This window comes from Melospiza melodia, unplaced genomic scaffold (genome assembly GCF_035770615.1).
Source record: "Melospiza melodia melodia isolate bMelMel2 unplaced genomic scaffold, bMelMel2.pri scaffold_114, whole genome shotgun sequence".
NCBI classification, from domain to species: domain Eukaryota; kingdom Metazoa; phylum Chordata; class Aves; order Passeriformes; family Passerellidae; genus Melospiza; species Melospiza melodia.
In genome coordinates, this window is record NW_026948506.1 from 522,953 (window position 1) to 549,172 (window position 26,220).

Below are 26,220 nucleotides of genomic sequence, written 5' to 3' on the forward strand. Positions count from 1 at the left end.
GTAACTGAGATACTCATACACGTACATAAATAACACTATGCACTAAATGAAAAAGAGTAGAAGTTTATTAAAGATATTATTTTTGTAATTGCTCTTTTCAAATTAAGGCTCATTTAACAAATCAAGTGATCCCTAAGATGACTCTCTAATTTGCTCAGGGTTAGGATAAGAAAGAAGAATTTTTAAATTAAATAGGTGTATCTAAAGACATCACAGCAGACACAAACCTGCTGAAAGGGCAACCCAAAGTATAATGTATTTATGTATTTGTGACATTTAAAATCTCTACACACCTCCTGCTGCAACTCTTCAATGCATTTGGTTTTATTTTCCATCTGTTTCTTTAAATTATTCATCTGAAAGAGATATTTCAGACATGAATTAGTAAGTTCTACAAATTACTCCCTATGTGAGCAATTCCTGTAGATGTTCTCAAACCTGCCCTTGCACCAATCTGGTTTGTTCCAATGGGACTGAAACACCAGCTGACATGTTAGAATATTCAGAGTTTTAGCCATAAAGTACTACAAGATGTTAATTAATAGCAGTGAACCAGTTCTTTAGTGGTTATGGAGTTAAGAAAGAAGAAGAAAAAAACCCCAAGATCTTCACAATTTAAAAAATGCACTTGTATGAAGTTCCCTACATCCATGAAAAAATGAATTTTCCCAATTATTTTCTAGAATCTTCAATGGCTTTTCCTTTCTTGAAATTTCATTTTCAGTTCAATTAACCTGAAATTAAATTGTAAATCTTTGACTTTTACAATGAAATTTTGAAATTTGCTAAAAACCCCAGGTTGCTTTGAACCAATAGAAAGAAAAGTAAAAATGTTTTTATCTATTTAAGCTCAAACTCACCCTACATATAAAAAGCTAATCCAGAGCCCATCCATCACTGAGTGGGTATATGAAAAAACAGAAAAGCAGGTTCTCTGTTTGCCTGAAAACAAACAAATAAATCTTTAATATTAAACTTCCAGCACAGAGTGAACATCCCAGTGACTGTGCTTGTCTTTTGAAATACCAGCGCTCACATGTGGACACACAAGGGCACAGCTGGCAGCAGCTGGGAAAGAAGAAACCTCTGGCAGAGATCACATCCCCCAGGCAGAGCTTTGCAGAAAAACCCCAACAAAGATTTTACATTGAATGTTGTCCCAGAGGTTCTGTAAGATAGTTTCCTGACACATAACATACATTTTCTTCTCTTTCATCCAGTGTACTTTTCATCTCTTCACCTGTCTTTGCCATTTTCTCCTTCAAAGACTCCAGTTCATTTCTAAGCGCCAAATTAACAAGCATTAGTAAATATTTTCTTATTGCCTTTAACTTATTTTCAGTACTTCTAATAAACCCATATTTTATTTTCTGAAAAGAGCTGCTAATGTTGATGGGAACTTCATAACCTGCTCAATGAAAATGTTCTTAAAATGCAGCAACATCCCCAGTAAGTCAATATGTGAACTGTCCATACTTCTTTTAAGTAGGAAAAGATGTTCCAGGAACCCAAGGAAAATACATCCTGACCTGGAATATTGCAATGCAGCTGTGAAACATGGGAGCTGCCTGTCTATTGAACTGGGGATACAGAGAGTAACTCTGATCCAGTTTTGCCTTGTCACATTTCATCCATAACCTTCAGCTTCCATTTGAATTTCCTTCACACCTGAGATGTCTAATGCAAAACAAGACAGCTCCTACCATGTAATACAAAATGATGGCAAACATTGTTCCTGCAGCAATTGGTATTTCTAATCTGAGACAATTTGTACTTGGCCAACAGCAATTCTGAATAGTTTCTGTTTAGCTATGTAATCTAAAAAAACATTAATAAAAAAATCCAAGAAAGCAGCATTTGAACAGAACAAACTGAGTCTACTTCCTTGAACAATATCAGTTATTATTATTTGTTTTTACTTGCCTTAGCTGGCTATTTGCCTCTTCTAGATTTTCAACTAACTGCTTTATATTTTCTTCTTCTTTCTTACTATCCTAAATAAAGACCCATGTGTCAGCAAAGAAATAAAATTCAAAGTGACTTCTTAAAAAACTCAAACACATCCAAAGCACACTGACCTGCCTTGTTCAGAAGTGTAAATACACTTCCTTTCCAATTCAAATACAAAAAATAGCTCAGGTACTCTACAGACCCAAGTCATGTTGCAGCTCATCATCTAATTTGTGAAACTGAGTCATTTGTCAAATTGAATGTTGTGCTTTCAAGAAAGCTGGAAGTTTACAACTTGCCTCTTGTTGTTCTTGCAGCTTCTGGAGTTCTGCAGCCACAGCATTTTTCTCTTGTGCTGTTTGTTCTTTCTCTAGTGAAAGCTTACTGAGATACACTGTTAGCTGTTCATTCTTTAACCTAATTTAAATCAAATGCCTAAGAAGAATAAGAAGATGCATTTTGAAATCTCCTTTTAAATTAAAATTACCCATTATCAAGTGTTATTCCATGCTGAAAAAAAGTCCAGGCCTTTATCTACAAATATAAGCTTTGCAGCAGAGTCAGAGAGATGTAAAAAGGTGACAGAAGAAGGAAAGAAAATCAGAGTCAACTTTTATATAAATTTAATGGTTAGTGAAGGTGATGTAGTTCAAAGCAAGATTAACAATGAATTCAGAAACTTTCTCTTCTTGTTAAATAAGTCAGAGAGATATGGAACAACTACATATGCCATAGAATATATACAAATAGAGAAAGTGGAATATAGAAATGTAAGTATATAATTAATGGCACATATGTGGTTCAAAACTTCCATTAGAAAACAATCATAGTTCATTTCACTGTGGATTAAAGCAACTTCTATACTACACCAAAACTAATTCAATATTATATTTTCAAAATGGTCATACGCCTCTTGTTCAAGATCTGTTTTCAGAGTCACAAGCTGCTTTAAATAATCTTGTTCCTTCTCAGCTGTAAATGTCAGCTGTGCTTTCAAATCCTGCAATTCTTTCTGCAAAATGCAAAGGAAGAGTTTTCAGTATCCATGTGCAAACTCCAACTGCTGGAGGTTTTTAGACGTGAGCTAAGAGCACAAGGCTTTCAGAAGAACCCAACAACATCCATGCCATGGATTATCCAGATTGGATCTTTCCAGTCTCTGCTGGGATCTGGAAGTGGTGTGAGATGGTGAACTGCGACACCAGTGCTGTTCATGTCTGTCCCCTGCTGTGAGTTTCATTACCTGGGCTGCAAAATTCGGGTGGGACCCTGCTCTGGGTGCTGTTTCTTATATATAAACTTGAATCCAAGTCATGATGTGTAACTTCACTATTTCTAAAAACATGTTACTGTTGCCCTGCTTCAGACCTCTCTCATCTGGAGAGCATTTTCATTTATCTCTCCACATTTTTCTCTCTCTGCATATTTTCTACAGTAGCCTCAAGATTCTTCTTCAATAAAAGTCCTCCAATTTACCCATTTTAGAAAATGAGTGAAACTCAGTTCAGAACATTCAATGCACAGATTATAACAACAAGCAGACACAGTAAAATGCACACAAGATTTCAGACTATCTTAACTTTAGTTGATATGGATTCTTGTTAGGCTCGTAAATATAAAATTATAATGAAAATAAACCTCTGTTAAGAGTGTACTTCATATAGCTCAGACTTCTGTGACAGAAAATGGGCCTGTGTCACAGCACAGAAGGGTTCACAGAGGCCAGAGCTAATTACCTTCCTGGAAGGAAGAAAAAATGGGAAAACTTTATATCCAGAGGGAGTGGCATTTGAATGGGCATGAACAAAGAAGGAAATAACCAAAAACCTTGAGAAGGAAAACCAAAAACATGGGAGACGAGAAAAACCAAAAGCACTGGAGACAAGAAAAACAAAGGCAATAAAGAAGTTCTTCAAAGAAAACACTGAAATTGTGTGTGAGAAAGTTTAGTAGAAATGTTAAGGTAGACTAGATGGTGTTTATTTATGGCATTTAAGATACTTACAAAGCAAGAGGAATTTCATATGAAGAGCAAATGCCATGAGATTAATAAAATGAACATTTACCAGAGTTTCTGACAGCTCTTCAAGTTGCACTTCTTTATCACATTTCACTTTAGTCATCTCTTCTACAGCACATGGAATGTAAAATGAACGGAACATAAATGATTTTTCATATTTAGCAGGCAGTATAAAACATTTAACCTTTTGCAATACCCAGTTCTCAAAACTTGCTGGATTAAGTTAAGAAACTGAAAAGCTAATTAATGACTTAATCTAAATGTAGACTTGAGAAAATTATTCAGACATTAGCAAATCTATATCTGAATAGAAACTGAATATTTATCTTAAATAAAATTTAGAGCCTATTATGTTTTCCACAATTATAGCTTCAAATAAACCATGGACTGTAAGACCAGAGTATTCTCCAAGTGTTGATGCACCTGCATTGTTCCAGAAAAAAAATCTGAACTGCTGAAGGTATCAGATGGATATGCTGAGAAAGGAAACTAGTTGTTACTAACTTCGAGATGGTTTCTATGTGCACTTTCACAATTCTGGTATTTTTGCAAGGTCTCAACAGCAAGGCAGAGCTCTTACTCTGGGGACTAAGGAGCGCATCCCTAGAAACCACAGGATGTCAAATTGATGATATTTAAAGACAACCCCTGCCAGCATCATTCCACTTCCAGCATGGGGAGGGTCACAGAAACCTCCATGGGAGGTTTCATCTCTGCTGCAGAAGTCATTCCTGGCATCTGCAGTGCTGCTGCCCTGAGCTGCAAACCAAAATTACCTCCAGAAGAATTCATGCATGAATGGTCTGACTATTGGAGCTGTGCACAGCACTGCCCTTTGGCTGCTGCCAGCACCAATGACCCCCAAAGAAAAGGGATCAGATGAGTAAAAATAAATCCAGGCATTCCTGACAGGTGCAGGCACTGTAAAATCATTTCCCAACTACCAGAGACAGTCCATTTCCAGACAACAGCAGAAAACATTTTTATTACTGCCCAGCTCATTTTCTGCCTTTCTACAACCCTTACCCAGTTCAGCAGATTTATTCTGGAGCTCCAAGGTAAGCAGCTCTGAATCATCTTCAGATTTCTTTAATCTAAGGAAATGGTAAATTAAAAGCCCCAAATGTAGAGTACAAAGCACTGCATTTGAAACTTACAGGACAAGAAGACAAAGTCTTACCACAAGCACTTTAAGAACATTTACCTTCCAACAGGCAGGTGATAGATCTGCCTGCAACACACATCAAATTTCACTTTTACAACCTCAGAACAGTAGACATAAAAGTAAACAAATATATACCTACAGAAATCTGTATTTCTTAAAGAGAGAATTGTGAAAATTGGAGGGGGCAAAAATTTACTTTTTATACAGTATCAACTATCACAAACAAAAAAAATTACATTAAACTCTCTGCATTTACACCACTGTGGGGAAAAAACCTCCAAATTTCTGCTTCATTTCCAATTGTTCTTGATTTTGTCATAGACTGCAACCTGTAAGATCACTCTTGGAATTTAAACTCATTCATTTACCTATTTTGCTCTTCTTGCAGCAAGCTTTTCAAATTGGCAACAGAAGTCTCAAACTCCTCTGTCAGGGCTGCAAGCAAAGCCTTCATTTTTTTACATTCTTCCTCCTGCTCTTCCTTTTCTCCAGTGACCTGAATTAATGTTTTCACTGTAGTCTGGAATTCAGTTTCCAAGTTCTTCTGAGTAACCTTCAAGACATGATATCATTTCTAAACATGTTTTGCAACAAACAGCCACAGCTGTTTCATGTGTAAAGTATCCATAATTACTTATGCAAATACTCATCCAATCTATTTCTACCGTAAAACTATAAGCAAGGGGTACCTCTGCCTTTTGCAATGAAATTTTACCCTCTTCCAGCTCTGCCCTCAAATGTTCTTTACTGACCTGGGATTCCTTTAACATTTCTTCATTATGTACTAAACAAAAAAAGATGTTTATATTTTAAAAAATAGGATATTTACTAAAAAATGCTGTTAAAAGTGGAAAACTACATACATTTAAAGAATGTAACAAAGACCAATGGTACTAATATCATCTACTATAAAATAATATATAAAATTTGAATATAGATGGCTTAAAAATATTGAAAATGAAGTTCTGAAAAGTAAGTTTCCTCAGTGACATCTGCCTGACTGTACATTTGCAAAACTGAAGCAACATATTTTCCCCTTGCAATTTTCAAAAGCCCTCAATGCTTGACTCACCCTAAAAACTGCCCTGCCAGTCCTGCTCCCACATGAGCAGCTCCTGTTCCAAACAAAAATAAGGCCTTCACGGCCCCAAAATTCTGCTGCCAACCAGCAACAGAACAAGGCTATGGCCCTGTTTCCTACGCTTCTACAAACAATTACATCTAATAAATAAACAATCATAAACAATCACATTTAAATTCAATAAACAATTACATTTAAACACAGCAGGCAGAACTCTTACATTTTGCTTCCATTAAGTCAGCAATCTTATTTTGTGATGTCTGCAGCTGAGCCTTGATGTCTTTTATGACATCATCTTTTTCATCTCTCTGTATGGTAAGAGCTGAAATCTAGAAAAATGCAAGAAATATCATCATGAAGTCTGGGAAAGGGACAGATATTAATTTTCATTTGTACCCAGGTATGATAAGCAGACATTTTGCTGTCATTCAAGTTAGATTAGACAGATAGACAGACAAACAGGCAGACAGAGATAGATAGATAGATAGATAGATAGATAGATAGATAGATAGATAGATAGATAGATAGATAGATAGACAGAAATATAGACAGACAGACAGAAAGACAGACAGATAGATAATATTTGTCTAGATATAATCTTAGCCAAATATTGATCAAGTCACATAACTCTAAACAAAAAAGTTCGCCAATTCAAAATCAAACCATAAATTCCAGGAGACTAAAGGTACTGAAACACCAGTAAACTTAGCAGAATTTGACTTAAATGCAGCTTCAGATGTTATTTTGTCTTTTTTACTAATACCCAGAAACACTTCTTGGCTCTTGCATTGTCCCTTTAGTCACAAATAAAGCTCCACATCTTAGATGGTAAAATGAGCAAACTTGCTTTTCCTTTTGACTGACTTCCAGTTTGCATTCTTTCTCAAACTTGTCCACTTTTTCTGCTTCTTCTTTTACTTTGGAGATACAGTAACATCCATAGTTAACATTCTAGCTGAAATATACTCCAAGTTCAATACAACTTCCACTTTAAGACTGCTTGGAATTGTACAGCTGTACCATTTGTTTCCCAAGAGTAATTGCTGAGGCAATGTTTGATTTTATAATCAAAATACAAACAGAAAAGAGCATGTGAGAATGAAACAGGAACATACCAGGCTATACATACAGAGAGAGAGCATTTAGCTAAAGTTTCTGTAGCTATACACTAGTGCATTGTCATTTAAATAAACAAACTATGGGAAGTAAGTATTGATCTTTAGACTGTACTTCACAGACAAAACTTCAATTTTGAGTGACTGTTTGAGAAATAAAGTTCCAGCTTTGGCCCAGTGGAACAGCAACAGAAAGGGCCAGGCAGTGACCAAAGGCAGCATGAATAAAAGAAGGGTCCCAGTGTCTCAGTGTGAGCTGCTCACCATTCCAGCACTTCACATTTCTCTGCCCTGACACTGCATGTGTAACACAAGCTATGAAGTACAAAACTGAGCCAGCTGCATAAACTCAATAAACAGAATTCTCACATTTGAAACTCATTTCCAATCTGTCGTTCTCTGCTTGCACACAAAGCTCTTCAAATGCCACTGTCATTCTCTAAAAACAAAATTTAATATTTGAAATTCAATACTGGAAACCCTGGAACTTCCCCAGGGGCTGCTGCCCACCTCAGCCATTCTGAGGAACCAGCAGGGAGATGAAACAGAGCCCAGAAAGAAGCCAGAAGCTGTGGCAGTGACCCAGCACTAAGCACACATCACCCAGATCACAGGGATCTACATCCCACACACTGCTGCACCTTCTCCATTGAATGTGTTTGATAGATCACAAAAATAATTCTTGAAAAGGGATTGAAAACCCAACTTCCTGCATCACACATGACATGATACCCACACAGGATGGATAAAAACAGTATCCCAACATAAACATGGAACTCAGCTCAGCTCACATAACTCACATTCCTTTCATCGAGCTTGGTAACTTACTTCTATGTTGCTGTGAAGTTCCTCATACAATTGTATTGTTGCTTCCTTTTCCTGTTCATCTATCAAAGCAAGAACATATGAGAAAGTTTTTCTTTTGAACAAGAATGCCAGCTGCCCAAGTCATTATACTTAATCAGCAAAATGAATTCAAAAAGGAATTCTCAGCTCCATTCTTATTAAATAAGTCATTATGAAACATGGTGCCAGAAGTTACAGAATCTAGGGAAAATGTGTATTTCACTGAAACACTGAGCAAGCTCAGCTTTTAAATTTCCTTCCTAAGATATTTTTTTCTGTGAAAAGTGTAATTCTAGATCAGTTTACGTGACCATATTAATTATTATAGTATTAATGCTGTTTAATAATAATGTATCATAACTGTTAGTATTGATAAACTGTAATCTAGGGTTTAGCACTGAATTTCTTCCTATCAGCAGATACCTATAACCACAGAGCTGTCATTATAAAATTGCAACAACACTCCAGGTCCATATTTTCCTTCTTTCCTTTCACTTTTGTAATTGATACTATTTTTTCCTAAGAAAACAATTAAAAAGAGAACAGTAACAGAAACAGCTATCAAAAAAGAACAATACATCTATATACATCTAGTGTTTCTAGAATGAAGGCTAAAAAGAAACAGACATTTAAGTATCCAGGATCAAGTTAGTAAAATTCTAATTATTATAATAACGATTCTAAATTGCATATAAAGTAGGATTTCCAATCAAGAACATATTTTAAAACCTCAAGAATTTAAACTTCAATAAGTTATCCAACTGTCTTGGCTTGTTCCGTTTCATGAGAAGAATTCCAGTTACTCATTACACCTTGGGGTTAAGACCTTTTTTCCCCATAAATGTGTGATGGCTGAAAACAGGAAATGTCAGCTCTGGAAATTTGTTCCAGAGTGCTGGGAATTCAGAGTAGATTCTACTGCCTAAAACCAGGCATGAAGTGTCACTTCTCATGTCTGAATATATTCCCAGAGTGTGGCTGGGACTGCAAAGCTTCAATGGGCTGGGCAGCCTTGGGGAGCCCTGCCCTGCTCTGCAGTGGCTCCAGTGCCAGTCGGGGCTGTGGGCACTGCCTCAAACCTGGAGCACTGTTTGGGCACCCAAAGAGCTCCCAGGCTGGCAACCTTGCAGCAAACAATCTCACAGCCTTCAAAAGCCCTCTGCATTTAGCACTACAAACCACAAGTCTGTTAGACCTGGGGCTTCACTTCCAATTTTGTGAGCCACTTAAAATTCACTTCTCATTCTGAGAGCCACATCCAGTCAATCTCAGCTGGAGAACTTTTCTGAACAGCACGAGAAATTTCTTCTTCTTTCTTCTGTTTGTGAATTTAGAGCAAGCTAGAAGTACATTTACTCTGATAAATAAAAGCTAAAAAAGCATTTACATTTGCTGGTCTTCTCTGTGAAGCGAGTGAAGGTTTCCTTGAGCAGATTACACAGATGCCTTGAAGCAGCAGCTCTAAGGGAGGGAAAAATATCATGTTTGCACAGGAGTGCACAGTGCTTTGTGCACCTAAGGAGTAACAATGGAAATGACCTTCAAAATTAAACAGCTACATAAAACTGCCCACATGGAAACGGATTATTTCCACCACAAAAATATATCCTTGGTGCTATTACTTACTCTTTCAAGAGATCTTTATTTTCACATATCTCACCTTCCAGTTTCAAATGGAGTTTCTCATTTTCAAACCGATTCCATAAGGAACATATGCAAAAAGACACTGTTATTGAAAAATATATTAGAAATGCACTTGAACTTCTCAAATCCCTCATGAAAAATCATTTGGGGCATCAGTAGGCAGAGTCTGTTTTATCTGGTAATGATGGAGAGAGGCTTGGCAAGCTCATCTGCCAGCTCCCTCATCACCCTGGCATGGACCCCATCTGGACCCAGGGATTTATAAATATCCAAGTGTCCCAGCTGTTCTCTGCTCACACACGGAGCAGGAAGGAAAACCACCACCCTTGTGCCCTATGAACACTTGAAAGTGCCCTACAAGCAGGGCTGGGCCAGTGGTCGAGGCAGGGAGAGCAACACATGAGCCCCAAGGGCCCTTTGGTTCACTTACAACAGCCCCAAACACCATCCTTATTCTGGCTGCACCACAGTTTTGTTACAGTCCTGATGGTACTTTAACAGCTTAGGATTAAATAAGTCTAAAAAGTTGTCAGGGATATGAAAATCAGCAGGGAGAGCACAAGAAATGTGTTTTATTTGGTGGCAGCAAACAGTGTTTTGTAGCTGCAAAGTACAGAAGCTATTGCAAAAAAAATGAGCTGTACTGAGTTGTGCTAAAGCAGAGATCTGCTGGTAAATACACTGTGAAAGGAATCCAGTGCTTGAGGAAACCACTGAATTCATTGTTTTACAGATAAAATAAATCCAGACCAGGCAATTGGGATAATCCATTTCGGTTTTCCAAATAATACTCTGACTTCAACCCTTCTGCCCCTCAACAAAGTATTCAGAGGCAGTTCCCCAAGGATAGTTAAGTGTTTAAATCTTACTCTAATTAAAGCTCATAGACTTTGCAGACACTTCAAACAAAGAAAAAAACAACAACAATATTGCAATCACCTTAATTTTTAAAAATTTGTTTCCAGGCATGTTCACTAAATCACAAATATCTCCTCTAAAGTGATTCAGCTTTAAACAGGAGACAGAAAACATTATTCCCTTCTGATTACTTCCTTTAGCCCTGAAATATCTACTGAATAATGCTTTAGGCACTGTTTGGGAACAAATTCAAAAGACCCCAAGGAATGAGATGTGCAGAGCTGATACTTAGCTGACCTCTTCATCTACTTCAGAGCAAATTCAATTGCTGTGAAATTGTATCTGAAACATGAAGAGATTTTGATCAATGTATTTCTAAAAAAAGTAACAGTGAAACTGTATTTAACAGTTACAGATAGGAAACTGTGGGACTACTCATGAAAATTAAAACTTGACAATATATAAAAATCTAAAGAAGGTGCATGGCAAATATTCCAATCGTACCTGAATCAGTGATTTCACCACGGCTCGACACATCCAATGGGAGCTTAAATTCATCATCTGAGCATCTGTTAAAACCCTGCACAAATTTAAGAATTTTTAGTTTCTTTGTTCCTTATGGGCAGATTTGTAAAGAGGAATTATAAAATCCAGGGAAAAAGAATCCCTACAGATGATGTGAAAATAGAATTTGTCATTAATAAAACAGCTGCCTACAATTTTCAAAGCCCATGGTACTGGTAATGGCTTTGGAACTCACTTCTTACTTCCCAGTGGTTGATCAAACTGTTGGTGTCCTGCAGTTTGATTTACAGACTGTGGCCAAAGGGGAGCTTTCAATGCAGGGAACTCAGCAGCTCCTGCCTGTCTGGGCACTGCTGCATGGCAAAGGACTCAAGGAGACAAATTACTTTTTTGAAGACCAGTAGTTGATATTTCTTTGCTTTACTTCCAAGGGCACTTCTAAACCACATCTGATTATGTTTCAGCATGAAAATACTCTTTTACAAGTTTTTTCAGTCACAGAAGTTCATCCTGTAAACAGCTAACTCATCTGATGTCAGAATATCCTGTTTGAATCTCAACATTTTTCATAAGGAGCTTTGACATGAAAAAATAACTTGTTGCATTCCCATAACTCAGTGTGGGGACAGAACATTTTCACTGCACACCTGATCTGGCGAGACCAAGACACCAATGCCAGTGTGAGGATCTGAGCGGGGCCTATGGGAATCCATAAAATCAGAGGGGTTTGGGAAAGCTGCAAGAGGCAGGCCTCGGAGACAGCAGAACTGTGATCAGAGCCAAGCAGCAGCCATGAGATAGGTCAGTGGAAAAATTATGTAAGAAGTAGAAAAGTAAGGACAAATAGAACAATGGTCTGTATATTAACGCTTGGCCAGAATAACTCCCTAAGTTACAGAAAGGTTTATCTAGGGAGGTATTAAGAAGTTTAAAGCTTAAGAATGGAGCTGTGTGCATTGTGTTTTAAGGCTTACAAGCAGGTATTGTATTCAAAATAAGCAAGCATTGTTTTAACCAAAGGTACATGTGCGTATAATGGTTGGGTAGAAGTGCTGTCAATATGCTTTTGTTTTGTGTGATTGGTATTTAAAAGTTTTTTACTTTTAAAGTAAGTTGTAACATTAAGTTCTTTGTCTGCTGCCTGGGATGTGAGCTGCTGGCATCTTCCCATTATCATAACCATTCCATGAGACTGATGCTGGAAAATAAAACAGCTCAAGGCAGTTCCTGAGCAGTCCCGTCCCGTTGGTGATTTGTACACAGAGCCCAGCATGCGACAGAGCCCTGCTCGCTCTCTGGGCTGAATTACCCACATCAAACACGGACTGACAACACAGAGCGGATACTCGAGAAGATGATTCCCTTCAGTTTTGATAGAAAACAACAACAAAAGTCTTTGAAATTCAAACCGAAGATGTCTGTGCATACGCCACTCAAGGCACACGCACAGAAATGAGTCGAGTGCAAAAGCCGTCCCGGCCTATGCAGGTGCAGGTGTGTGTGTGCTCCAGGCCAGGACAAGGTGCAGGTGTGTGTGTGCTCCAGCCTGGGGCAAGGGGCAGATGTGTGTGCTCCAGCTCGGGGCTCTGCCGGGGAACTCCCCGGGCCCAGCACTGTCCCCGTGTCCCCAGGGAAGGGCCCTGCGCTTTCCCCCCGTCCCCTCCTCAGTCGCGGCCTCCAGAGCAGCACAGCCCGAGGGGGCGGCCGGGGGGGGGGTGTGGTATGGGCCGCCCTCAGCGGCCCCGCGGCCGAGCGCTCACCTGGGATGTGCCCGCAGACACCTGCCCAGCGCTCAGGCGCCGCGGCATGAACAATTTAAAGCGGTTTTCCTTCTCCATGGCTCCGATAAAAGAGCGGCCGGGGCGGCCCCAACTCCCGGCGGCCGCTGAGGGCGGGCGCGAAGGGCGGGAAGCGGCAGCGGCCCCTCAGCGCGGGAGAGCTCTGAGGGGAAGGGAGGGGTCCCGCCTGTGCAGGGAATAACTGGGGGAGCCCAGTCCTCCTGTGGGAAAAATGCGTATTTTATGATTGGCTTTTCGCAAATATTAATCCAAATTACCCAAATTATTATTACTCTAACTATATTGCTATTTTTATAACCATTTTATTACTTTTAAATTTTTAAAAAACAAGTGATTGGTGTTTTTCACATCCTGTAACCCCCCCGTGTTGTAAATGGCTCCCCCAGAAACATTGCTACATGGGATGTTGTGTGTCAGACACTGAGTGAAAAATGCCAATCACTTGTTTTTAAAATTTTCAAAGTTTAATAGTAATTAAATTGTTATAAAAAGAGTCATATAATTAGGGTAGTAAAAGTTTGGACAATTGAGTTTTAGGACAATACAAGACAATAAGAACAAAGTGTTATGGATGTCCAAGTACCTTTTTCTGGGCAAAATAAGCCTGAAAAAAGACACATTTTAACAGAGGATCAACCCTTAAAAACAATAACCTGTTACATATTCATACACCTCATCCATGATGCACAAATTCCATTCAAACACAGATTTCTGTCTGGTCAGTGTCAGCTTCTTCCTCTGAATCTTGACGGCATCTCCATGTTAGAGCAGGCGGGAAGAAGTTTGTTTGTTCTGATAAGAGAGCAATAAATTATCTTTCTCTGAAAGATTTAGGTGTCCTGTGGCTGCTATCTCACTGTGAGTCCTTTCTTTAAAAAAGTATCTCACATAGCATGGTTTCTATTTTAACATTATGTTATACCCTAAGACTAGATTTAAGACACTACTTAAGAAAATTCGTACAACATAACTTTCTAACACAACACATATAATATTCATTTTAATATTTGTGAAAAACGAGTCATACAATATGCATTTTTCACACAGGTAATGCAGGCCCTGGAGGCATCTCTTGAAGCTGGCACAGCCCCAGCAGATGGCATCGGTGAGGAGGGGGCTGCTGGGGGGCAGTTTGGAATAACTTTGCTGTCCTAGGGTGACGTTATGATGCTTGTATCCCCATTCATGTGTTCTCTTTATGCTGGATATTATGTTCTGTGCCTTCAAGACTGGCTCTGAAGAGGAAAGTTTTGTTTTGGTTTTGTTATCAGCCGCTCCCCCACGGCTGGCGGGACACAGAGACAGGGCAGTACATGGTGCTGCTTTTGCTTTTTGCTTGGCTTTTTGCTTTGCTCTTGCTCTTGCTTTTGCTTCTGCTCATTAGTTAGTTTAGCTAAGCAGTCCAAATTTTTCCCTGGACTGTTTTTCCTTTCCCTTTTTTGGAACCACTCAAGCCTGCTCTGGACTGGGACCTGGGAAACACCGAGAGTTTGCACCTTGTGGCTGCAGCAGCTACTCCTGCACCAGAGGGACTGATAACAGAGCGACCACCCCCAAGAGAGACTTTCTGAATTTGTCATCTTTTTCAGAGTGGTGAAAGAGTGGTATCACCTGGTATTGTTCATTTTGTGTGCTGGGGAGGCTGTGCCTGTTAAATAAACAGGTTCTTTCCACTTCTCTCCAAGGAATCCTTCCCGAACCAGTTGGGGGGAGGGGCTGTGTGGGTTTGCTTTCTGGAGGGGCCCCTTTGGAGGTTTTCTCCCAAATTTGCCCTAAACCAGGACAAAATTTGGTGCCCAACACGGGGGGCTTGAGAGAGAGTGGAAAAAACCCTGTTCTGACTGCATTTTAGTTGCCATTACTCTGTGTTGGTATAAAGCAGTTAATGGCCATGTTGTTTGAATTCATGATGTCTCTTGGGGTTGAGGCTTGCATGCATTTCTGGTCCCCAGGTGCAGAGGATCATTAATGGGACATCACACCATGATCAATATGATCAAGTGAAACCAATTTATTACAAAAAGCAAGCCATATTTATACTGTTCTCTATTGTTCACACCTCAGGCTAATACGTGATTGGTTAAATCCTTTTTGCACATGCATTTTGATATTTGAGGTAATTTTAGATAGTCTTTCTTCTTCATGCATCTCACTGCGGTTTTCTTGTCTGCCTTTGCATCCTGAACCGTCTGCTTCTGAGTGTGTTCTTCTCCTTTTGTGTCCCTCAAGGGAATAGTGACCTTACTCAGTTTCTATGAAGGCTGGATTGTGCATATATTGCATAAGTCCATTGTCCTGCAAAAAACCCTCAACACTCCTCCCGGTGCTTTCTGGTCATTCAAGTGCCCTTCAGCTGACTGGTTTCAGCTTTGAGCTTCAGGGAATTGCCCAATCTTTCTGAAGGTCAAATAAATAGCATATTAGTCAACATCTTAATTGTGTGTCTATCTCAGAGAATTACCATTTCTTTTGTCTTTGTCTAAAACTGTTGCTGTACAAAAATCTCTGGGGGATGGTGGACATGTCAGATGCTGCTGGGACATCCCAGAGCACTTGGACCTTGGCTCTGCACAGGAGAGCTCTTCATCCCCTTTCTCTCTTTTCCTCCCTCTGGGCATGGAGGGAGCTCCTGACTTCAGTGTGTGACTCGTGTGTGCAAAGAGCAAATCTGGGCAGAATTGGGGCAGGGAGGGTTTGGGGGGACCTTGGGATCTGTGCTGGGCACAGAAGGTGTTTTCCATTGCTCTGAGACTGTCTGCTGTGCAAAGTGGATTCAATATCCCACAGAGTAATGACTTTTGCATTTGATAGAGCTGTGCCTTCCCTTGGCTTTGTTGGCTGACAAGAAATGAACATCCCTCTGTGTCTCAGGCAGCTCCTTCTCCAAGGAAAGCAGGTGGGAGTTGGAGCCAAGGAGCTGAAAGCTGCAGGTGCAGCCTGGGCTGGAGGGAGCTCAGATTTGCACAAGGCGGCTCTGAGTGCCAGGGCTTGGATGGGGGAAATGGTGGGGTGGGGGTAGGGACAGAATCTGATTGATTGTCAGCCATGAAGGGTCTTGATTTTCATATCTATGCAAACTGCATGAGGAGCTACTTGGATTCAGTGTCAATAGGAGACTGCACAGACTGATTTATGAACAGGAAAAAGTCCCAAACAGGACCTAAAAAATGTTTTCTCACTGTCTTTTTAAATATAAGGCATTCACTTAGAACACACTACTGAAATCTATCAAATTAACCACAAATATTTGAACACTTAAATCAAATCAACACTTAAATCAAATTCCAGAGGCTTAGGTTCCTAAGGTGTTCTGAATGTTAATGAGCCCAGGGACACTGAATTCCTGCTCTGAAGAGCTGAAGGCTGAACAAGCCTCTGGAGCAGGAAAATTCAGCAGCAGCCTCCAAGGTGCTGAGGATGTCAGCAGCCCCCACTGAGGCCATCCCTGCCCAGAGACCGTGGGGGAATGGGCCGACAAGGAGAGCGTCCCTGGGGCTGGGGCAGCACAACTCAGAGGCACCAGCGGCTCCAGCTGGGAAATGGAGTGTGGAATGTGGCTGGGAAAGCCCTGCCTGGGCTGTGCCAAGCCGGACACAAAAGCTCTGACTCCCATCCCACCAAACAACTCTCTCAAAGACACACTTCAAAGGATTTACAATTGTTTGTGTCCTGTGGTTGAACTCACTGGAGAAATACCAGCAAGAGATTCTCAGGAGCTCCAAACAAGCAAACAGCCTTTACTGTCAACTTTAGAAAATCAGAGAAACTTTGGCAAATGGTTTATCATGACATTGTAGTGATTTTGGTTTGTTAATTTAAGATTTTTTCCAATCTTGAGATCTCTTAATTAATGTATTGATGAGTGTGGTTTGTTATAGTGTCGGTTAATTATTTATGTATTTATTTTGTTGTGAGATAGCATTATGAGAAAGGTAAAGTAGGCTTAAAATTTTATAAGAGTATAAGAAAATTTTGTTAAAAGCAAATTTAAAAAAAAGGTAGTAAGAATTAAATTCTTTAGAAAACTTTTTTTTCCTTACATTTTTTTTTTTAACCTGACAATGTAAAGAAACTAAACTAAAAATTTCTAGTAGTTTGCTATTTCTAGAATTGTCTTTTTTTAGTTTTAGGGAAAGAAGTTTTTCTTGTTAAGTTTATGGAGTTTTTTTACAGGAGGAAAAAATAATTTTTTTGTGGTTCTTGATTTTGTCATGGATAACAGTTGTATGAGGAACTTAGTTATTGTGAAGTTCATTTATTGCTACAAGCTTTTTTACAGCTTATTGGTGGGTCATGTAGACTTATGAGGTATTGTTTTAAAGGTGAGTTGTTTAAAGGTAAATGTTTTTATTATCTGCTTTTTAAAATATTTTTATCTCTGGAAATAGAGATCTTCTCTTTTGGGTACTAGATTACTTTTTTTTCTGCCTGGACTTTATATGAAATTGCAGTTATTTTATAATTTATTTTAATATGGAGGGGGTTTTTTGATGTTGTTTTGAATATTTAAATTTTTTAATAGTTTTATGTGTTAAAAAGAAAAAGAGTTTTTCCTTTATAGATTATAAGAGGATTTTAGTTTCAAGATAAGGGTATTTTTCGTCTTTTTTATTGGGTATTTATTTCTTCCTTACTTGAAGAAAGTAAGTAATTTGACATTTTTATGGGGTTTTTTTTAATGTTTCTATTTTGTTTTTTTTCTTTTACTTGAGGGATGATTGAAGTATTGAAAGGGTTAATATCTGACCCACCAGTAACTTGTGGTGGAAGTTGTGGTTGGGTTGTGTTAGGATTAGTTTTATGGTTGGTTTTTGAGTTTTTTTGTGGTTAGTTGTAGGGTTATTTTGTATGAGTTGTAGGATGTAGGAGTTTTTTGTTTTAGTTGTGTTAGGGGAGAGGGGACATGGTGGTAAGATTTTAATAGCTGTGACTAGGTTTTTTCTGGTTGGGGTTTTGTAGCCTCTTTTGTTTTCCCAGTCCTAGCTCTCCCAGTCCCTTCACCCCTTTCCTTGACTCTGAGCCCCTGAACCTCCTTCCCAGCTCTGCCAGCTCTTCATGTCCTGTTGTACACGTATTGTTGTAGTTCATATTTCTAGTCTCATACCTTCTCTCAGTATTTTCTCACACACAGCTCTTCACAGCAGCATTGCTCCTACTTCTTCATTAGGACTCCTCTCCAGCTCTCCCTGACTGCCCCATCCCCTTTTATCCCAGCTACCTCCGCGGGTTACAGCTGCTGCCCAATTAAGGGCATCACAGCTGCAGCCCATTTACAATAACTCGAATCGGGGCAGGGTCACTTATACAATACAGAGATCTTTTACTGCAATACATATATTTACTCAGGCCCCTATCATGTCCCCCTTTTTCTTGGCCTGTGGAACCCCCTGGATCCCCAAACTCTCACTTTCAGCCCCCCAGCTCCCCCAAATCACCATGTCCCCCTGTTCTCCCCTCCCTCCAATACCGGGAAGTGGCGCTGTCGGAGCCTGGCCCGGGTGTCCCCAGTCCTTGATTGTGTGGGATGTGGACAGGACCCCCTGGGAGCACTGGGGCAGCGAGCAGGGCCAGATAGAGCCACAGAAAGCAGGGATGGTGGGAGGAGCTGAGCTGGGCTATTGGAATACCCAGAGCTGGGATATTGGGGTAGCCAGGGCTGGGATATTGGGATGGCCAGGGCTGGGATACTGGGATAGCCAGGGCTGGGATATTGGGATTGCCAGAGCTGGGATACTGGGATGGCCAGAGCTGGGATACTGGGATGGCCAGAGCTGGGATATTGGGATAGCCAGGGCGGGGATTTTGGGATAGCCAGAGCTGGGATATTTTAATAGGCAGGGCCGGGATGTTGGGATAGCCAGCGCTGGGATACTGGGATAGCCAGGGCTGGGATATTCGGATATCCAGCACTGGCTCAAGGACAGGACCCGGCCCGTGGCCGACAGTTCCCTGGAGACGGGGCGGGTACAACCAGAGTGGGGGGAGTGGGGGGAGCCTGGGCTGGGTTGGGATCTGTGAGAATGGAGGGCTCTGAGGGGCTGAGATTTGATCTCTGGGGATGGGGGGGATATGTGGGGCTGGGATGGGAATCCAAGGGGCTCCCTGGGGCTGGGACACAATTCCATGGATCTGTTCTATCCTTCTCAGGTCTCCACATGCTGCAAGTGGTTTCCAGCTGTGACCTCCTGTCCAATGGAGCATCTATGGATCCCACCGGTATGGCTACAAGGGCTGGGATTTCATCTCCTTCCAGCTGCGATCCAGGAGCTTTGCAGTGTCCAATGGTGCCACCTGAATCAGCTGGGAATCCAAAGGGATCATGGTGGAGCAGATGAAGCATTACCTGGGACACACCTGGGTGGAAATATGTCAGATGGGGTTGGGTGGCTCTGGAGCACAAAGGTGGGTGTGGGAGGGGAAGGGCAATTCCTATGAGGATGGGGGATTCAGCAATGGGGGACTTGGGAATGCAGGAATTGCCATGGAATTTCCATGGCCAGATCTCACTCTCATTCCAGTCGGGTGAAAATTCCATGGATGGATCCCCCCCTAACCCACTGCCATGGGAATTCCATGGGGAAATGATTTGAATGGATGACCAATGCAATGCCAGCAGTGCAATGAGAAGTAATCCCTGCTGGGATTCCATGGGACATCAATCCCAATCCTTTGCCCAGGCCGGCTCTGCTGTGCGCGTGGCAGCACCAGGGGAGTGCCCTGTCCCTGTCCTGAGCCTAGCACGAGCCTTTCCTTGGCTTTTCTGTCCCTGCCTGGGGCAGGAGGGCACTGCCGGAGCAGCTTTGGTGGCCCCGGGCACCCGGCCCGGCTGCAGCCGCTGCAGGGGCTCCTGGGGAAAATTCCAGAGCAAAGCTCAAAGCAAACAACAGTTCCTGGAGGGGATTCTGCCCCTGGGCCTGTGCGGGCAGACCAAGGGAACAGCCCAAAGTGCTGGAGCTCAGTGTCCCTCATCCCTCAGTGTCCAGGGACAGCCATGTTCTGTGGCTGTCCCCTGTCCCTCAGCTGTCCCCTGTCCTTCAGCTTGTCCTCGTCCGTGTCCCCTGTCCCTAAGCTGTCCCTTTTCCCTCGGCTCTGTGGGGCCAGGGGTGGCAGCAGGACCCAGGGCAGCCCTGGGGGAGATCAACCCTGAGCCCCAGCTGGGCCAATTCCCCCAGTTCCCCCCAGGTCACTCCCAGCATGGGCCCTGTGGTTCTCAGTCACCCCCAGGATGCTCCCAGTCACTTCCAGTTACACTCAGTATGATCCCAGTATCATCACGGTCACTCCCAGTATGATCCCAGCATGGTCTCAGGTGTTCCCATTCACCCCTACTATATTTCCAGGCACTCCCAGTATGGTTCCAGTCCCTCCCACTATGATTCCAGTATGAACCCAGTCACTCTCAGTACAGTGCCATTTGCCCCCAGTATGGTCCTAGTCATTCTAAGTTACCCAGTATAATTCCACTCACTTCCAGATACTCCCAGTATTCTTCCACTAACTTCCTTTATGGTTCCTCTGTGATCCCAGTCACTTCTGGTCTCACCCAGTATATCCCAGTTGCCCCCAGTGTGTTTCTATTCACTCCCAGTAGCTTCCAGTCACCTCCAGCATGATTCCAGTCACTTCCTGTATATCCTGGTTGCCCCAGCATGATCCCAGTTGCCCACAGCCTTCACCTAGTCACTTCCAGTATCATCCCAGAATGACCACAGTCACCGTCAGCATGGTGCCATTTCCTCCCAGTATGATCCCAGTTACTCCCAGCATGGTCCTAGCCGGTCCCAATCTGATCCCAGTTGCTCTCAGTGGCACCTAGCATTGACCCAGTCACTCCAAATATGATCCCAGTATGAGTTCACTCTGATCCCAGTCTCCCCCAGCATGGTCCCAGTCAATCCCTGTTGCCCTCAGTGTAGACTCAGTCACTGCCAGTTGCTCCAGGCACCCATGGCCGAGATTGGGTTCCATCTCAAAATTCCCTTAATCCAAAGATGACACCCAGACAAAATCTGCCATTCCTGACAAGTCTGGCTGGCCTTGGCCTAGTGAGGCTCTCACCTGCCTTCCAAACACTGGGGCTCTGTGCTATGGAAAAGGCCTGTCCTTCTTATCCAGCTGCTCATGGGCAAATTTGGGTTCCACCTCCAACATTCCCTGTTGTGGCAGACTGGAGGAGATTCTTGGCTTGAAACATTTTGTGTGTGAGGGAGGAAGGGGCAGGTCCAGCCTTGCCCTGCCCTAGAACCCCAGCACTGCCCTGCCCTGGAACCCCAATCCCCCCTGAGCCTCTATCCCAGCCCAGCAGTGTCTGCCAGTCCCTGGCACAGCACAGGCAATGCTCCACAGCCACCTCTGCAGCCCCAGCCCAGCTCCTGAGGGACCAAATGAGCCCAAGTCCCACCTGGGGGAAGGGCCCAGGAAGACCAAGGGGTATTTAAGGCTGATCCCAAGGTAAGCACACATCTTGACCCTACCTCCTCTTAGAATTTCTATCTGAGCAGTGCTGGAATGCAGGAGTTGGTAGCTGCGTGTGTGCTTCTCTGTATCCTATTTGTCTTTCTCTCTAATTCCCTCTTCTCTCAAATTTTGAGTAACTTAAAATTGAACAGGCTTAGAGTTTGTGAAGTTGAATGGGCCAAATTCATGCTTTGGGAAGTGTTTTTTCATTTTTTGATTGAATGTCCTATTAAACCTTTTGCCAAAGCTTCTCTGATTTTCTAAAGTTGCTAGTAAAGGCTGTGTTGTTGTTTTGAGCTCCTGAGAATGTCTTGTTGGTATTTCTCCAGGGAGTCCAGCTCAGCGGACACAAACAACTCGAATTCCTTTTAAATGCCTCCTTGAGAGATTGTTTGGGGAATGGGAGTCAGGCTTGTGTGTCCTGCTTGGCACAGCCCAGGCAGAGCTTTCCCAGCCACATTCCACACTCCATTTTTTAGGTCCTGTTTAGTTTTTTTTCCCCTGTTAATAAACTGATATGTGCAGTCTCCAACTGACACGGAATCCAAGTACCTCCTTATGCAGTTTGAATAAATATGAAAATCAAGACCCTTCATGGCTGACAATCAATCAGACTCTGTCCCTAACCCCATTCCACCATTTCCCCCATCCAAGCCCTGAAACCTTGTGCAAATCTGAGCTCGCTCCAGCCCAGGCTGCACCTGCAGCTTTCAGCTCCTTGGCTCCAATTCCACCTGGTTTCCTTGGAGAAGGAGCTGCCCGAGACACAGAGGGATGTGTTGTCAGCCAACAAAGCCAAGGGAAGGCACAACTCCATTAAATGCAAAAGTCATTACTCTTCCCTGGTTCTGCCCTGCTCCTGCTCCCCACAGCCTGTCCTGTTTCCTTCATCCCTGCATTGCCAGGGACTTTCTGGGACAAGGGAGCTCTGCTCTGGCTATGGAGGGAGGTACAAGTGCAGCCCCTGTAGTGGGAATCTCAACTCATCAGATTTGTGTCCCTTGAGGGACCAGGAATTGGTGAGACTCAGAGACACAGAAATGTTTTTCTTCATGGCCAACATAAAAAATGTGAACATGATAAAATTTAAGAAACATCCCAATTCTTCCTTCAGCTCCTTGTGACATCCCAGCAACATCTGACATGTCCACTATCAACAAGGGATTGCCATAAAGGAAGGTATATAGACAAAGGCATCTTAGTTGTAGTTTTGTGTCACTCTTGCTCCAGTCTGAAACAGGGCCCAGCCCGGTGCCAAGATCATCAGAGAGCTGAGGTGTGTGCTGGAATTCAATGCCCTCCCCATCCCACAGCAGCCCTGCATTTCCCTCCTGCAGCCTTGGTCTCCAGCACAGCCATGGAGGCTCTTTGGGCTCTGGACTGTTCCTGCAGCTGCCAAGGGCAGCTGAGCTCTGCCTTTGGCACAGTCAGGCCTGGCCAGACTCAGGAGAAGCTGAGGTCCCTCAGCTTCTCCTGCCAGCCCCAAAGCCCATCCTGTCAGTCCTGCAGAGCCCCTGCAGCTCCTCCTCACTGCCCAGAACAGGGAACCCCAGAGCCAGACACAGCAGCCCAGATGTGCCCCCCTGGCCTGGGGTTCCCTCTGGCAAGGGAGCAGCACCAGGCACTACAGGAGCCTGCAGACAATTCCTGCAGCACTTGTAGGATGATCTTCCTGCCCAAGAGATGTTCCCATGGGGCCAAGTCAGGAACTGCAATGGGGAGTGGGGCCAGAAAGGAAAGGGCAAACAGGGATGGGCTGTTTGCAGGGGAGGGGACAAGTGTTGGCAATAGGATAGAATTTGTACCATACAGAGCAAAGAAAGCAAAGGTGAAGCAAAGGAAATGCTCAGGGTGTTTGGGAGTGGCTGCCAGGCAGCCCTGGCTCTGAGCAACAGCGTCTGCAGTGGGACCGGAAACTCCACCTGATGGGAACAAACTTTCTGGCTGACTGCAGAGGCCAGGACAAAGCTGAGTGGTTTCCCTGGTGTCCCCCAGCCCTTGCTGGCCCCAGGGGCTGATGGCATTTGTGCTCCCTCAGGTTCATGTCCCCACAGCAACAGCATGGGGGTTGCTCCTGCCTGCTCTGTGCAATGCAAACAGGGGCTGCTGAGCCAATGCTGCTCTATCTGTGCCTGCAAGGATGGGGCACCTGTGTGAGCTGGGGGAGAGGCCAGGCCTGCAGAGGGGGGATGTTGTTGGCAGCTCCATCAGGACGCTCTGGGATGCTGCCCTGGGCTGTCCAGCACACTGGGGATGGATCAGCCCCTGCTCTGCTGCTCCTTCCCATCTGTACCAGGGCCCTTGCACAGCACCAGCCATGCTTTTTGCCCCCAGCCTGCCCACAGCCAGCCTGGGGCTGCTCACAGGGCTTTTCTGTGCTGAGAATTGGCCTGGCTGTTTTCTTGAGAGAGCCTGGGCAAGGAGCCTGGAGCCCCCAGGGCCTGGCCTGAGACGTCAGCGCTGCCCCAGCAGTGCCCATGGCCTGTCCCTGCTGCAGCCCCGGCACTGCCACCTCCAGGGCTGTGCCCGGCCCCGAGAGCACTCAGGCCCTGCAGCAACACCAGGGCCACCAGGGCAGCGGGGCAGGGCCACGACAGCAGCACTGGCAACACCAAGTGCTGCTGCTGCTGGGCACAGCTGCTGGGCCAGCACTGCTCTGCCCCCAGCTCTGCACACAGACATTGCTGCTGCACCTCCAGAGAAGGCAACAAAAGGGCATCTCTGCAGGAAACTCTGCTTGGAGATTCTTTAGTTCATTTAAAGCCACCAAGAGCACAGCCCCTCATGGACACAATCTCTGGCCACAGTGAAGGTGGAGAGAAACAAAATGAGAAATGGAATAAATATGACATTTCTTTTTAGACAATATGGAAAAAGAAAAATAAAGAAAAAAAAAACTCTCACTACTGAACCAACAGAAAGTATCAAAGATGACTTTTTTTGCAAGTGATTTGCAGAGATTGGCCAGCAGTCAGGCCAATGACTGAAACCATCCCGTCATCATACTCCTCACAGCAGCCTTGAGCTCCTGGTTCTTCAGGCTGTAGATGAGGGGGTTCAGGGCTAGATGCACCACCAAATAAAGAACTGACAAGGTGAGATCAAGGGATGGGGAGGACATGGAAGGGGGCTTCAGGTAGGCAAATGTGCCAGTGCTGAGGAAAAGGGAGAGCACGGCCAGGTGAGGGAGGCAGGTGGAAAAGGCTTTGTGCCGTCCCTGCTCAGAGGGGATCCTCAGCACTGCCCTGAAGATCTGCACATAAGAGAAAACAATGAACACAAAACAACCGAAATTTAAACAGACATTGGCAGCAAGAAGCCTAAGTTCCCTGAGGTGGGATTTGGAGCAGGAGAGCTTGAGGATCTGTGGGATTTCACAGAAGAACTGGCCCAGGGCATTGCCATGGCATAGGGGCAGGGAAAATGTATTGGCTGTGTGCATGAGAGCAGTGAGAAAGCCACTGGCCCAGGCAGCTGCTGCCATGTGGGCACAAGCTCTGCTGCCCAGGAGGGTCCCGTAGTGCAGGGGTTTGCAGATGGACACGTAGCAGTCGTAGCACATGATGGTCAGGAGATAAAACTCTGTTTAAATGAAGAACAGAAAGAAAAAGACCTGTGTAGCCCATCCTATGTAGGAGATGTTCCTGGTGTCCCAGAGGGAATTGTGCATGGCTTTGGGGACAGTGGTGCAGATGGAGCCCAGGTCGCTGAGGGCCAGGTTGAGCAGGAAGAAGAACATGGGCATGTGCAGGTGGTGGCCGCAGGCTACGGCGCTGATGATGAGGCCGTTGCCCAGGAGGGCAGCCAGGGAGATGCCCAGCAAGAGGCAGAAGTGCAGGAGCTGCAGCTGCCGCGTGTCTGCCAATGCCAGCAGGAGGAAGTGCCTGATGGAGCTGTTGTTGGACATTTGCTGTCCCTTCGCATGGGGATCTGTAAAATAGTAATGACAGAATAATTGGGTTTGGAGAGGAATTGAATTATCCCAGCACAGCTTGGGGGCTCTTGTCCCCCACTCCCTGCCCAGGGCTCTGCTGCCTGGAGCTGTCCCTGCCAGCAGCTGCTTCCCTGTGCCCAGGGCTGGGCCCTGCCAGTGCTGCCAGAGCCCAGCCCAGCCCTGGGAGCTCAGCTCTGCCCTGCAGACCCCTCCCAGCTCTGGCACTGACCAGCGGCAGCTCTGGCTCTGCAGGCTCTGATGAAAACTTCAGAGGAACCCTGAGGAGACTGTAAAAGCAACACTGATGCTGCCTGTGAGGGGCCCTGTGCTGATGTCTGTCACTGCGTGGTTTATTCAGATCTGAGAGGGTTTTTTTTATAAATTCTATGCCTGAACTGAGAGAATAATATCTATGTTCAATTTCTCATCCATGCAACCCAGTGCAGTAGATTAATAAAGCAGGATTTTCCCTTTTATGCAGCCTCTGCCTTGCTGTGCCCCCTCTAAAATCTACTTGAAAATGTTCTGCAGTTAAATGCTATGCTGGGAGCAGTCCTGATCAATGCAGCATCCACAACACACAAGGAGAACACTTCCAAGCCTTACGAGCTCTCTCCTTCCACCCAGATCTTGTCCCCCACTGCTGGGAGCAGCTGCCAGGGCTGGCTGAGAGCTGTCCCTGGCAGGCAGCAGAGTCCCTGCCCCAGCACAGCACCCGGGGCTGCAGGACCCTGCTCTGCAGGACAGCCCCGGGCACCCCTGGCTGCTCTGCACAAGAGACAATCAGAGAATGTACTCACAGAGTCTGTAGGCATTGGGATGTTCC

The 26,220-nt window shown here is 43.9% G+C and overlaps 1 long non-coding RNA gene across 1 annotated transcript; it reads right to left on the reverse strand.

The window, feature by feature from the left end:
* Nucleotides 1-321: 321 nt before the first annotated feature.
* Nucleotides 322-1,256, reverse strand: LOC134433087 (uncharacterized). The gene is made up of 3 exons (XR_010031478.1): nt 1,200-1,256; nt 861-942; nt 322-356 (listed from the first exon to the last, which is right to left on the reverse strand). It is a non-coding gene; the product is annotated as an uncharacterized LOC134433087 (long non-coding RNA).
* Nucleotides 1,257-26,220: the final 24,964 nt, after the last annotated feature.